Source organism: Danio rerio, chromosome 9 (assembly GCF_049306965.1).
Source record: "Danio rerio strain Tuebingen ecotype United States chromosome 9, GRCz12tu, whole genome shotgun sequence".
Taxonomy (NCBI): Eukaryota; Metazoa; Chordata; class Actinopteri; order Cypriniformes; family Danionidae; genus Danio; species Danio rerio.
In genome coordinates this window covers 56,037,953-56,052,500 of record NC_133184.1, presented here as the reverse complement: position 1 = coordinate 56,052,500, position 14,548 = coordinate 56,037,953, and the positions used below count along the sequence as shown (strand labels likewise).

General features: G+C 35.4%; 1 protein-coding gene and 1 long non-coding RNA gene across 4 annotated transcripts in view; one reads left to right on the top strand and one right to left on the bottom strand.

Annotated features, from left to right (window-relative positions):
• The window catches only part of pcdh8 (protocadherin 8), an 89,942-nt gene that overhangs the window by 15,083 nt on the left and 60,311 nt on the right, over positions 1-14,548 (top strand). The gene's annotated exons all lie outside the window — the stretch shown is intronic.
• On the bottom strand, positions 7,954-10,759 carry LOC141376236 (uncharacterized). The gene is made up of 6 exons (XR_012385708.1): positions 10,731-10,759; positions 10,304-10,410; positions 9,214-9,340; positions 8,953-9,038; positions 8,612-8,654; positions 7,954-8,514 (listed from the first exon to the last, which is right to left on the bottom strand). It is a non-coding gene; the product is annotated as an uncharacterized lncRNA (long non-coding RNA).

Here is a 14,548-nt window from a genome sequence, read left to right as displayed (position 1 = left end):
TTCATTTCCCGTTCGCTCAGTAAGAGTTCACATCTGCTGGATCTCCGGACCACCAGTGGCTTCTGGCTGAGAAATGACCTGCTGACGCTTCTTTAGGAGGTGAACTGCTGCGTTTGGCCTGAGATAGCAGAAAAACCGTAGTGTGAATCCAGAGCTGTAAAATCTTTCATTGTGCAATGTTTAAATGTAGCTAAAATGTCTGCAAAGCATGCAATCATGCACACATTCTATATTAGAAACCGTTAAAGGAGACCTATATTTGTGCCCCTTTTAACAAGATGACTAATGAGTATCTATTGTCGAAGAGAGTGTGTTTCTGAAGATTGAGTACAAAATGGCACACAGATAATGTTTTATAACTCTCTGAAACTGATCCTTTTATGTTGCGTTTACACCAGATGTGGATAAAGCATCAAGCATCAAGTGATTTACATGTTAAGTCATTGCAAAGACACGAGTAGACATCCTGTGGCAGGGCTCGAAATTAACCTTTTAGCTTGGTAGCACTGTTGCTCCTAACTTTAAAAATGTAGGCGCATCAGCCAAAATTTAGTCGCACCCACCAATTATGAGCACCACTACTACAAGATTTAAACAAACATATTTATTGCATTTGAAATCAACACTAATCAAACAAGCAAAAAAATGAATATATATATGCAAGCGTGAGGAAAATATGTCTCAACAAAATCCCGTTATCACAAGAAAATACATTTTTATAACAGAACTGAGTAACCAAATCATACACGGAGCGCCCCTTGCACGGCGGACAGCATCTGGTGATTATATGAAGGATTGAACAGAAGCTCTCGTGCTAGATGTGGCAAACAGTTACCTGAAAACTCCATCCCACAGACTTTTCATAGCGGACTTGATGCCAATGGAAGTCTTCTACTCTTGGAAAAGTGTAGATGGTGGATTAACATTCAGCACATGGTCACTAGTAAGATGTGTCATTATTTATAACTTTAGATGTCATGGTTTCTAAAACTAAATCTGTCAGTGTTATCTTCATTCTCATCTTCAGCGCTTTAGTTTTTCGCGGTAGTAGCTCTCTCTGCCATCCCAAGCCAGAAGGCGCTGACTGAGTGATTGACAGCTGATATTAACCAATCATTCGCGTTCAGTGCTAGAGCAGTGGTGGGCCAATAAGAAGAGCGCGAAGGTGGGGCAAGCATTACGGACTTGACTTTGTTTACTGCAGCAAATTGACATGACAAAAACAGTTTTAAACCATTCCCGAGCGCTGCGTTTCACGTTCCAAGTGCAGACAAAGAGCTTAGAGATGCATTCTGTGTGAATGTCTCCCGAATCCGCGGCCGCGCATGTGGTAAACATTTTGCAGTAAAACTGGTCGCACACAACAATGTTAAGCACTCGCAGAAATGCTCCCAAATATATTTTAAGGTCGCATAGATAAAATTTCGGGAGCATATGTGACCAAAAGGGTCGCAATTTCGAGCCCTGTGTGCTGCGATAGGTGTGAATGAAGCAATAATATCCAGCTGCAGAGCTGCGCACGTTTCAGGCACACACAATCCAGCACACACGATCAAGGCAAACCATTTATAGTTACGATGGATTCTAATGTTATTAATGTCTTCTCAGACATCGTCATCAACATATTTTTTATATATATATATTGTTAAAAAATATTGTGCGCAATAAACAATAGTGTATACTAGTTTACAAATATAGTGATCGTGAAGGGCGAGTGGAGAACATTGTTTCCGATCACTATTCAATATAATAGACTGAACAGTCATCACAGATGATCAGTCATTATTTATCTGACAGATTCAGTATAGCAGATACTCGTTTGCCGGCCTTGCTGACCAATCTAAATTGGGCAGGTTTTATTTTTATCATGGATTCATTATAATGAAGGAAATAATAAAATAATAGCAAGTTAGTATGTATAAGCTATAATACATCTTTATATGTAATGCAAATCTTTTTAAATTTAATAAATGTATAACAACACTATATCAACATTTGACTCCAGCGATTGACTATTTATTTGCTTAATTTTCTACTAACTTTTTTATTAATGATTTGCCACATTAAATACTATAGTAATTTATAGTAATTTGTGGTAATTATTGTTGCTACAAATATAGTAATACAAACAAACTAACTGTTAATAATAAAAAAAAAAATATATATATATATATATATATATATATATATATATATATATATATATATATATATATATATATATATATATATATATATACACACACACACACACACTCACACAGTTGAAGTCAGAATTATTAGCCCCCCTGAATTATTAGCCTCATTTTTTTCCCCAATTTCTTTTTAATGGAGAGAAGAATTTTTTTCAACACATTTCTAAACATAATAGTTTTTATAACTCATTTCTAATAACTGATTTCTTTTCTCTTTGCCATGATAACAGCACATAATATTAGACTAGATATTCTTCAAGACACTTCTATACAGCTTAAAGTGACATTTTAAGGCTTAAGTTAATTTGGGTAACTAGGCAGGGTAGGGTAATTAGACTATCGGTGAAAAAAATAGCTTAAAGGGGATAATAATATTGACCTTAAAATGGCTTTTAAAAAATTAAAAACTGCTTTTATTCTAGCCGAAATAAAATAAATAAGGCTATTTCCAGAGGAAAAAATATTATCAGACACACTGTGAAAATATCCTTGCTCTGTTAAACATAATTTGGGAAATATTTAAAAACGAAAAGAAAAATCAAAGGGGGGCTTATAATTCTGACTACAACTGTAGATATATGTATATTACTAACAGTTGCTATAGTTTAGTAAAAGATAAAGTAGTTTATCGGTTTATTACTATATTAATTTTAAATTATTAACTATAGTAATTAATTTTAATGTGACACATTATTGTTTGTTTTCTATATTTTTACTTCAAAACTATTTTAACTATGACAACATTAAGATCCTGAATTAATGTATACTTAATTCTATACAATTAGACAATCTGTTATGTTTTCTATGTGTATGTGGCTGAGTGGAAGACTGATCCGTCATTCGTCATCCGACTCGCGTTTATCTGCCGCAAAAATATTATAAATGTTCAGAACATCACACACTGTCTGCAGAAGCTGTTTTTGGAGGAGAGAGGCAGACATTATCACTGTGTTTACCCTGGCTCAGTCCCGCTTGTCACAAAGGTACAATACGAGACACACACACACGAATGAACGTTATGAAAACAATAGTTTGTTGTACAGTTGGCGGTTCTCTTCCGTTAGCGCAGTAGCACATCACGGCGTCCTGAGTTCGAATCCTGCCTCAAGGACATTTCCCGACCTTGCCTCCTTCTCTCTCTCCCACTTTACTTCCTGTCTCAATACTGTCCAATCTAATAAAGACAAAAAGGCCAAAAATAAATCCTAAAAAAATTTAAAAAGTCAACCGGACCAGAGTTTACGTGAACTAGACCCCAGACCACCTCTTGCAGGCGGATTCAGGTACGATTCACGGGTGCGCACTCGAGTTCAGAAGACGTTCACACCAGCTAAATGTACTGTACTCTGACATTAAACAAACAGGGTGCGGACCAGAAGTGCTAGTGTGAAAGCACCCTTAAATTGTGATTTAGTAGAACATTTCATTCTTTGGGCTCTATTTTGACTGACGCAGGGCGTCTCAGAATCCACTTTTGCTATTTTAAGGACGGAAAAATCCGCTTTGCGCCGTGGCGCATGATCTAAAAGAGTTGAGCTTATTCTCTTAATGAGTTACAGGTGTGTTTTGAGAATAAACCAATCAGAGTCTCATCTCCCATTCCCTTTAAGAGTCAGTTGCGTCACGCCATGGCGCATTTGCTATTTACATGATGTAAAGTAAGTGTACGTGTAAAAACTGAGCATTTCCCTAGAGAGAAAACAGTTAAACAGAGCATCTGCAGCGCGAGAATGAGAGATAAGGCCTGTCATTATCTACTTTCACTTTCGCTCTCATGGATAGGGAAACCTTGTCCACACAGCTATCCATTAGCCTATACATAATTAATTTAGTTTGTTAAGTGCAAAGATTTGTTTCAAAACTATTTCTAAATTCTGTTCTAATTTCCAGCAAACGAATAAATGAACGTGTATGACAGGTGAAGCATGAAGGCAGTGGTGTTGAAATGTGTATATATAGGATGGAAAATAATATGTTTTGGAATATTTTAATGCTTTATATTTATATCCTATATATATCCTTATTATATCATATATATATATATATATATATATATATATATATATATATATATATATATATATATATATCCCTAATTTATATATTTTTTTCATATGTAAAGATATTTGCGTATCGCTCTACATCTTGTGTGTATTAAGCAGTGTGTAAGCGAGGCGCACAACCAACGTGCTCTGCGCTGGACTTTAGACTGGCTTTGTTTTGGTCTAAAAATCTATTATAGCTTCTCAAAATAGCAACGCGTCAGCAATGTGCCTCAACCTTTTTAGACCAGAATGCTTATGGATGCACATATTGAGCGCAAATGCATTTGCTGTTTAAACAGCATGGCGAAAAACGTCAAAACGACTCATACTCCAAGCTGAAACTAGCAAACAATAATTGCGTCGCGTCTTGCGCCACATTGCACCAGGTGTATAATTTATTCTTCAGCATTTAATTCTGAGCATTTCTTGCTGTTTCTTTTAATTATTTGTGACGTTTACTTGCAGTTTCTGCACGAAAAAGGTTTTTAAGATGCATGCATGATTTAAAGACATGCATGTTTTTTTTTGAAGTTGTAAATAAATGATTGGTGTACGTATGTTTTATGAAAAAACCTTTTACACTCTTTCTACTTTTAAGATGTCATCTTTAATTTGATGCAAAATCACCAAAAATACTGGAGTACTGTTAAAAGAGAACACTATTCCAGCCTTTATACTTACCGTTTGTAATTATTTGTGATATCTGCTAGTAATGTCTGTGTGTAAAATGATTTTATTCATTTTTAAGACACGTTATTTTTGGCAGTAAATCAGTTATTGGCATACTTTATACAAGAAAATGCTACACATTAGGTGGCATGGTGGCTGATTGGTTAGCACTGTTGCCTCACAGCAAGAAGGTCGCTGGTTCGAGCCTTGGCTGGCTCAGTTGGTGTTTCTGTGTGGAGTTTGCATGTTGCCTTGTTGACGTTGCCTTGTTGACGTGGATTTCCTCCGGGTGCTCCGGTTCCCCTACAGTCCAAACACACGCACTGTAGGTGAATTGATTAACTAAATTGGTTGTAGTGTGTGTGTGTGTGTGTGTTTGAATGAGTGTGTGAATGAGTGTGTGAATGAGTGTGTATGGGTTTTTCTCAGTACTGGGTTGCAGCTGGAAGGGCATCCACTGTGTAAAACATATGCTGGAATAGTTGGCGGTTCATTCCACTGTGGCGAACCCTGAAATAGAGACTAAGTCAAATAAAAATGAATAAATGCTGCACTGTAAAACCCAAGCGTCAACTTTATCAAGTGAAATGAGTGAAGTTAACTTAAAATGCACTGAAAGTTAATTCTACTCATTTGAAAAGTTTTGAACTCTGTGTTGAAGGTAATGAGTTAATTAAATCCCGCATTACTTAAATTGAGTCAGTTCACAGTACTCATATAGATCAGTTTTTTTTATTTTAAAATAAAAAAAATTGCTAAAGAATTGTAGCAATGGGTTTTCTAAAACGGTTTGTGTTGCTTTAACTTATTGGGTTTTACTGTGCTCAAATTGCTTCGTTTACTCAAATGAATTAAGTTCACTGAACTCATTAGGAATAGTTTTTGAACTTAAATGGTTTATTGCACTTTTTGGGTTTTACAGTATACACATTTGTTTTTTTTATCGGATGTAATTATGACTTTTATTTATCCATTTTCAATTTATTCACTTATTTGTAATTTTTATTTTTGCATTAATAGTATAATAGTAATACTATTAATAGTTTTTTAATATATAAAAAATAGTTTTTTTTAGCTGTAAATATATTATTTTAAATATTTGGTAGTATTTTCTTGTGTGTGTGTATATGTGTGTATATATATATGTATATATATATATATATATATATATATATATATATATGTATATATATATATATATATATATATATATATATATATATATATGTATATACACACACACACACATGCATACAGTTTGGGGTCAGTTTTTATTAAGTGGGGTCAACATTTATTATTAAATATAAAAAAAAATTAAAATTGTTAAATATTTATAAAAAAAAGGAAATAACTGCTTTCTTATTGTAAATAGTTTCAAATAAAATTATTACTCTAGTCATTATTGCTTTTATTACTATTACCATTTATAATAATAATAATAATAATAGTAATAATAATAATATATATTAGAGTGATTTCTGAAGGATCACGTGAGTCTGAAAACTGGAGTAATAAGGCTGCAAATTCATAATTTTCATTCATTTTCTTGTCGGCTTAGTCCCTTTATTAATCCGGGGTCGCCACAGCGGAATGAACCACCAACTTATCCAGCAAGTTGTTTACGCAGCGGATGCCCTTCCAGCTGCAACCCATCTCTGGGAAACATCCACACACACATTCACATACACACACACACACACACGCATACATTACGGACAATTTATCCTACCCAATTCACCTGTACCGCATGTCTTTGGACTGTGGGGGAAACCGGAGCACCCGGAGGAAACCCACGCGAAGGCAGGGAGAACATGCAAACTCCATACAGAAACGCCAACTGAGCCGAGATTCGAACCAGTGACCCAGCGACCTTCTTGCTGTGAGGCGACAGCACTACCTACTGCGCAACTGCCTCGCCCCAAATTCATCATTTTGTAGTACAATTATATTTCACAATTTTTCATTGTGTTCTGTATTACTGATAAAATAAATGCAGCCTTGGTGAGCAGGATAAGCTGCTTTTAAAACATTTAAAAATCCTACTGACCCCCAACCTTTTGACCGATAGTAAAATATCTTAAATTGTCTTACAAAAAGCCTAAATTGTTTTTGCCTATATCAATTTTCAATTATTTGTGAAATTCACTAATAGTTTCTGCATTTTAAAGATATAATTCTTTCAGCTGTAAATAAAATATTAGCATACTTTTTCACAAAAAAATACCTCATAAACTGTGTGCGTTCAGTTTCAAGTCCCCACTTAGACATAAAGGCAATCACACACATGCACACACACACGTACATAAATACATTGCATAAATTCTTTTTTTTTTTAAATATTTCCCAAATGATTCAGGAATGTTTCACAGTATTTCCTATAATATTTTGTCTTCTGGAGAAAGTCTTTATTTGTTTTATTTTGGCTAGAATAAAAGCAGTTTTAATTGTTTTAAAGCCATTTTAAGGTCAACATTATTATTAGTTACTAATATTAGTTTTGGATTGTCTCCAGATTGCCTAATTACCCTAATTTTACCCTAATTAACCCAGTTAAACCTTTAAATGTCACTTCAAGCTGTATAGAAGTGTCTTGAAGAATATCTAGTCTAATATTATGTGCTGTCATCATGACAAAGAGAAAAGAAATCAGTTATTAGAGATGAGTTATTAAACTATTATGATTAGAAATGTGCTGAACAAAATCTTCTCTATGTTAAACAGAAATTGGGGAAAAGTAAATAGAGGGCTAATAATTCTGCCTTCAACTGCACAGCAAAATATGGGGACCCAAAACAACTCTATGGGTGTTAATTTCAACACTTTGAAAGTGTCTCATGGGGTCCACTCAAAACAGAGTTAAATCAACACTTTCAAAAGGGTTGGCACATTGACACCGAAGTAAGGGTTAATTTTAACTCTGGGCAGAGTTAAAAATGTAACTATATTTAACACCGCCTGGTAGTAATTTTTTTACTACAATATATTGTTATTTTATTCAACTCTCTTGAGTGTAAATATGGTAAAAAGGTCAAATAGACTGTAAATTACAAAAGAAAAAACATTTTATTTGAAAACATTCACCACTTCAACAATTCATTCAGTTTTTAAAATGCAACAATGTCAAATATGCTTTAAATGTTTTATTAGTACAGACAGTATCAACAAAATATGTATGACCAGTGCTCAAAAAGGCTGTTTCAGTCCTTTGGTCCAAACTTGATGTGTTATCAGAGCAATTTGAAAGTTCAATATAGCGTCAATCATAGTTTTCTCTGAACTCATAGTTTTCTTCTGAACTCATAGTTTTCTTGTAAAATTACATTTTAAACAACTTGGTGTGCAAATCTTTCACTTCGGGTGTTTCCTTGGTCCTCCATATCAAACACAGCAGTTTAAATGAAGGTATAAATGCTGGAAACTTGTGTGAAAACAAACTGGAGCTAGGAAATCTCATCAAGCATGTCCTGTGAATGAAGTGATTCCCAGCCACAGGATGACCTTTTTATCCATGACGATGTAGCAGCTGCTGATCGCTCGTCTGGTGGTTCCTGATGCACGGATATAGGGTGATGCTCTTCTAAGAACTCTTCAAGACTCCAGCATGACTAAGAAAAATGTTTGAAAACAAATTGCAATCAAATTCTATGGTATATTTAAAAGAACATTTAAAGTAAATAAAACATTCAAGAAATCTAAACTCACCTTTTGAAAATCTACATGATGATCCACAACTTGACTCTCCCAGCTGGTTGAGGTGACAGGATATGGAAAAGTAGAAAAAACACATACATCACTGTTGGATCTCCAAAAACAATTAGGTTAACCACTATGACTAGAACTGGAAAAACAGGCAGCTGTCTGTCCAGAATCCTGAATTTAACACAACACTTGGAGCAAAATTTAGAGGAGCTTAAAATCTTTTATATCATTTAGTGATGCTGACTTCCCCAAAATATTGGCCACAGTGTAAAAAATATTCATAAACTTCATAAACAACACTTTTCTGTAAGCGTGTGCGTGCGTGTGCGTGCATGTTTCTTTACCAGATTCAACTTGTTAGGCCCTTTCAGGTCCAGTATTGATGCCACCTTTACTGGAGTCTAGCAGATGTTTCAGGTCCAAATATAATCTAAAATATTAGGATAAGCAGAAGAGGAAAAGTGCAAAGTAAAGAGCAAAACATTATTTAAGTAACAGTTCACTCACAATACAAAACTTATCACCTTCATGTCATTTGTTATTCTCTAATGCTCTAATACCCTCTCAGCTTATGTGAAACAAATACAGAACTTTATCAAACATACCTTCATTATTATCACCACATATGACCAAGAAGGTGTGCTTGGTCATTTCACCAACTCTGGAAATGTACCATCCATCTCTAATCAGCCACCGTCACAGGGTCTTGTGTTATTGTATAGAGAACTGTGGCTGTTAAAAAAACAACAAAAAATTAGTATCCACACATATGCATAACCTTCAGATAAAAAAGAGAGATGAACATCACAAAGTATGCCTCACACTTTTTCAGATATCTTTTGATTCAGATGTTGATTATTGATAATAAATCTACAAATCAAACCTGTATCATCATTAGGCTGCTCAAATATGAATCAGTTGATTAATTTTACAGACAGGTGGCTGTTTACAACGCACTAAATTGTCTTTAATAAAAAGGAAATGTTGTGTACAGTGCATGCTAAGTTTAGCCTATAGTTTTAAGCACAATATCATGCGGGAGAAAAAGCTTGACTAAGACATTCCTGACTACAGAAATAGCCTAACTTACTAACGTCAGACATCCCGAGTTGGGAAAAGTAATTTTCGGGGGATACAGAGTTGATTTGCGGGAGGTAGCGGGAGAGATGAGAACCTGAAGAGCAATGGGATGAGTTGCGCGCGACGTACCTGAAGAGCGGTGGGGGTGACTTGCGCGCGACGTACCTGAAGAGCTGGGAGGGATGCGGTGGAGAGGGGTGTGCAAAGTGTTTAATGACCGGGCGGGAGACGCGCGATTTCCGGGAGATTATCATTCATTTGCGGGCATCTACTTGGGCATCTGGGAGTCTCTGTGCATTTGCGGGATAACGTTAACGTTAGTCCCGCAACTTCCGGGAGACTTCTGTAACCTTAAATGTCTGAGAAAGTGCAAACGCGGTCCTTTAAAGACATTAATGTTAACATTCCGACTTTAATGGTTGTCAACACTTAATATAATTCAAGCGTACGTTATCACGCGAGTCTATGGACTAACGGTATATGGACGGCCACGAATGAACCAGTTTAAAAGGGCCGCGGTGTTTAAAATAACTAAATTAACGTACACGAATAACAAACAATCATATGTTTTAGTCAGGAAGCCTTTTACAAGTAAGCATATGTTCATTTACTCACCAGATATGTTTTAGAAACTCTCCAGAGCGTATGGAAACCGTCCTGTGTTGCCGTTAGCATCCGGGCAGAGTAGGCTAGGCTGCTCCGGGGATTCCCTCGCTAGTTTGCTTCGAATTAAAGGAGAAGTGTCGATTTTATTTTACAGATGGGTAACAACGCACAAAATGGCATTAAGCGTGACAGAAATGTGTTGAACATGTACATTTGATGTTTTTATGCACTATGTATGCGTGAGCATATATAAAAACATTCTTGAAAAGAAGTGAATAGTAATGCAGTTAAGCTAGATACCCAAACGACCATGAATGAACCGCAGAAGATTAAAATTGTTACTCCATTCTAAAGTTATTAACTTAACAATATGTTTACAACTGTATTTCCTTAAAGAAAGTCAGTAAAATACCAACATTTAGGTAGTTTGACTCACCAGTTGCTGTTCTAAACCTCAGATGGAAAATGGCGTCTGGAAAATTCTTCAGTGACTGGGGCTGCATGAATTCCCGGATGTTGGAAATGACACCACCAAGTGTAGAAAAGATAACTCCTTGATTTCGCACTGAATAAAATCAATTCTAACTCTTATTATATTCATTTATCAAAATCTAACTCTTTCACGTCAACACTTTACTCTGAAATGCTTCAACACCGAGAATTTAACTCAGATGAATTTGCTGTGTGTACAATTTTAAACACAGTTTCATATGTAATTATGTCTGTCAAACATTTTTTTCAATTATTTATGGAAAATTTGTAAACAATTTTGTGTAAAAACTTATGGTGCATGTTTATTAGCTTTGTTGTTCATGTCAGAAATCATCATCGGCACACTAATATACATCTCTACACTAGTGAACACAACATACATGAGAGTCATAAGCTGTTTGGTTTGTTGAACTGGGCTCTGGAAGCAGATTGCAGAACGACATGCCAAGTCTGTGTCCGTCAGTCGTCTGCAGAGTCGGCGTCTCGTTGCTGCTGGGCTTCTGCTGTCCGCATACAGCATTCACAGCTCATGCAGAAGAAAAGCAGAGAAATGTGCAGCTCCGTCTGATCCTGCAATTTTAAGCAGGATCACTACGAGTCCTTTCTCAGTCCTGATAGCAGCTCAGAAGCAAAATGACAGGCCAATGAAGAATTTATTTGAAATCTCACCAGGAGCCGAGAGGAGCAGGGTATATTAGAGCGGCGGAGGGTTTCAGGGATGCAGTGTATTGGGCTCCAAATTACTTCTGATGCTTGAAAAGAGGTGCCAGTGAATAAAATTGGCCAGGAAATGGCTATGAAGATCTATAATTTGATTCTTTATTATGAATGCGCGAGTGTGAGTGTGAGTGTGTGTGTGAGTGTGAGTGTGTGTGTGTGTGTGTGTGTGTGTGTGTGTGTGTGTGTGTGTGTGTGTGTGTGTGTCTTTTGAATCCTGTTCAGTAAAAGCTAAACAGACTGGCTTCCTCAGGTTATTTTCTAGACATTTTCAGCAACATTTGCAGAGGATCAGAGTCAAACCCATATACTATATATATGCGTGAGATGTATAAGATGTTAATCGGGCGCCACGATTTTAGCTAAAATGAGAATCACGATTTTTTTTGCTTAATCAAGATCACAATTTTCTCACGATTAATGTAAAATAAAGGTTTATTTGAGAAGGCTGTTTTTATTATTATTATTATTATTATTATTCTTAAACATATGGTAAAACAACAATAATATTAGGTCTATGTGTAGGTCTACTGTTGATTAAAATGCTAAAATTTGTATAGACATGGAACGGTGGACTTGAACAGGCTCTAAATATGTCCTGGTTGTTAATTCACAGTTAATATATTCAAATTAAAGTTGTTATTTACAACTTTATTATCTGTTATTCCAACGGCAATTCGTAACTTTTTGATTTAGTGGCTAATTCGTATTAATTCGTACAATCTAATTATTTATATAACTATTTATTGGCTCATCACCCAATGACGGTTGGTATTAGGGGTGGGGTTGGGTGCCACGCCTTCTTTTTAAAATCGTACATTTTCGTACAACTGAACTTGTATGAATTAGCCACTAAACTGACAAAACGTAAAATACCTACGTTTCCTCATGAGATCAGGCTGGTTATTCACAGCCTATGCAGGTTCTGTTAACGTAAGTAGACATGACGGGCATGTATGCGCGTTAGAGCTGCACGGTTCTGGCTAAAATGAGAATCGCAATTTTTTATTTTTCTTTGCCTAAAATTAAGATCACGATTTTCTCACGATTCTGTAGATATAAAATAAAGGTTAATATGAGTGGGCTATTAATATTGTTATTCTCAAACATGTGGTAAAACAGCAATATGCTTTGTGTAGCTCTACTGTTGGTTAAAATGCTAAATTTTGTATAGACTTGAAATGGTGGACTTAAACAGACTTTAGATTTGTCCTGGTCATTAATGCTGATGATAATTCTGATGTTGAATTATTGTGTTTGAGACATACGCTTATAATCTGTCATTTTCTGCTTAAATTCTGTCAATGACGTGATTTTCGTGAATACAGAAGACTGGATGGGTATTTTTGCATTTCGGCGGGTTTTAAATACTTGTTGAGCTGGAATCAGTCAGCTACATCTGGGAACACTGTGTGCGCTTTCGGTTTCATTTCCACTGCTAAGAGCGGTTAACTTCCCGCGCGGCTCCCAAACGATCTCTCTGTGTCACAAACTGAATGTTATTTACAACATTATTAACGTTACCTGTAATTCGTTCTGTTTACTAAAGTAGGCTTCATTCAGAGGCGCGCGCACGCGACCGCCCTCTCTGTGGTAACAGCTGACGGGCAGCTCATGTCACGTGTAATTTTGTGGTCGTAAATACATTACATGAAGACAGAAATGGCATTTTTGAGGTGAATTATATCTTAGAAATACAGCATGTGACTCTTTCAATATCATTTCGAGGTGTCTAAGTTGCTGAACAACGTATGTAAAACAATGTGAAGACTTGTGCAGCCACTTTCGCTTCTCTCCTGAACTTGAAATATGATTGACAGAATCGTAGAAATGCTAGATTAAGATCGTCTAGGGGGTCGAATCGAAATCGCAATCTTTTTACGATTAATTGTGCAGCTCTAATGCGCGTCCTCTCTGAGGTAAACAAACAGTCGTCAGCTTATATGTGATTTCGCGGCCACAAATACTTCATTACGTTAAGACAGAAATTACATTTTTTTTTTTTTGGTGATATATACCTTATTAATACAGTATGTTTTATTTCAGCTATAATAAAAGCAGTTTTTAATATTTTCAAAACCATTTTCATGTCAAAATTATTAGCCCCTTTAAGCTATTTTTCCGGATAGTCTGCAGAACAAACCGTCTTTATACAATAACTTGCCTAATTACCCTAACCTGCCTAGTTAACCTAATTAACCTAGTTAAGCCAAACTATTACTTTACTAATTTATATAAATAAAAAAAAAATTTCTTTGCCATGATGACAGTACATATTATTTTGCAATATACTAGACAATTTTGAGGGATGTAAACAAAAACAGTGGTCCCAATGTATTTTCAGTTTTACATTGTTTTATTTTTAAAGCTTCTGAGAATCCAAAAAGAGCCGCATATTGATAAATAATGTCATAATAGCTGTTTTAACATTAAGTTATGATCGAAATGCATCTTGCAGTTATGAAATAGTTTGATAACAAGCAGGAAATATTCATGGGCCAGTGACATGACCACATTGAAATGGTCTAGTCAGCTTAAAGTGGCATTTAAAGGCTCAACTAGGTTATTAGGACAATAGTTTGTTCTGTAGCCAATTGGAAATGTAATTTCTTACACTGAAAAAAAGCATGTCTGCAAAACTGTTGCAAACAATTTATTTGTTGAATTTAAACAAACAAAGGAAATTTAATACAATTCAACTTCATTTGTTTGTTTAAATTCATCCCAAATAAATCGTTCACAGCCACCTAATGTAAAAAATGAGTAAATCCAAGGAATCATCTCTAATTTTTTTTTTATGTAACATGGCTAATATTAATGAACACAGCTGTTTTTACTTTTGTTTTGTTTTAATTACCATTTCAACCAATCAAAAAAAAAAAAAAATAGACTTTCACCAGAATTAAAATATAATACTGTGGAAAATCTACAGTACGCAGCTCTTGTGTATGCATGGTCAACCACATTTGCATCATAACACTGCATCCCAAAATGCAATGCACTCAACATTCAGATTCAAGTGTGCTAAATGAACGGGAAGTAACG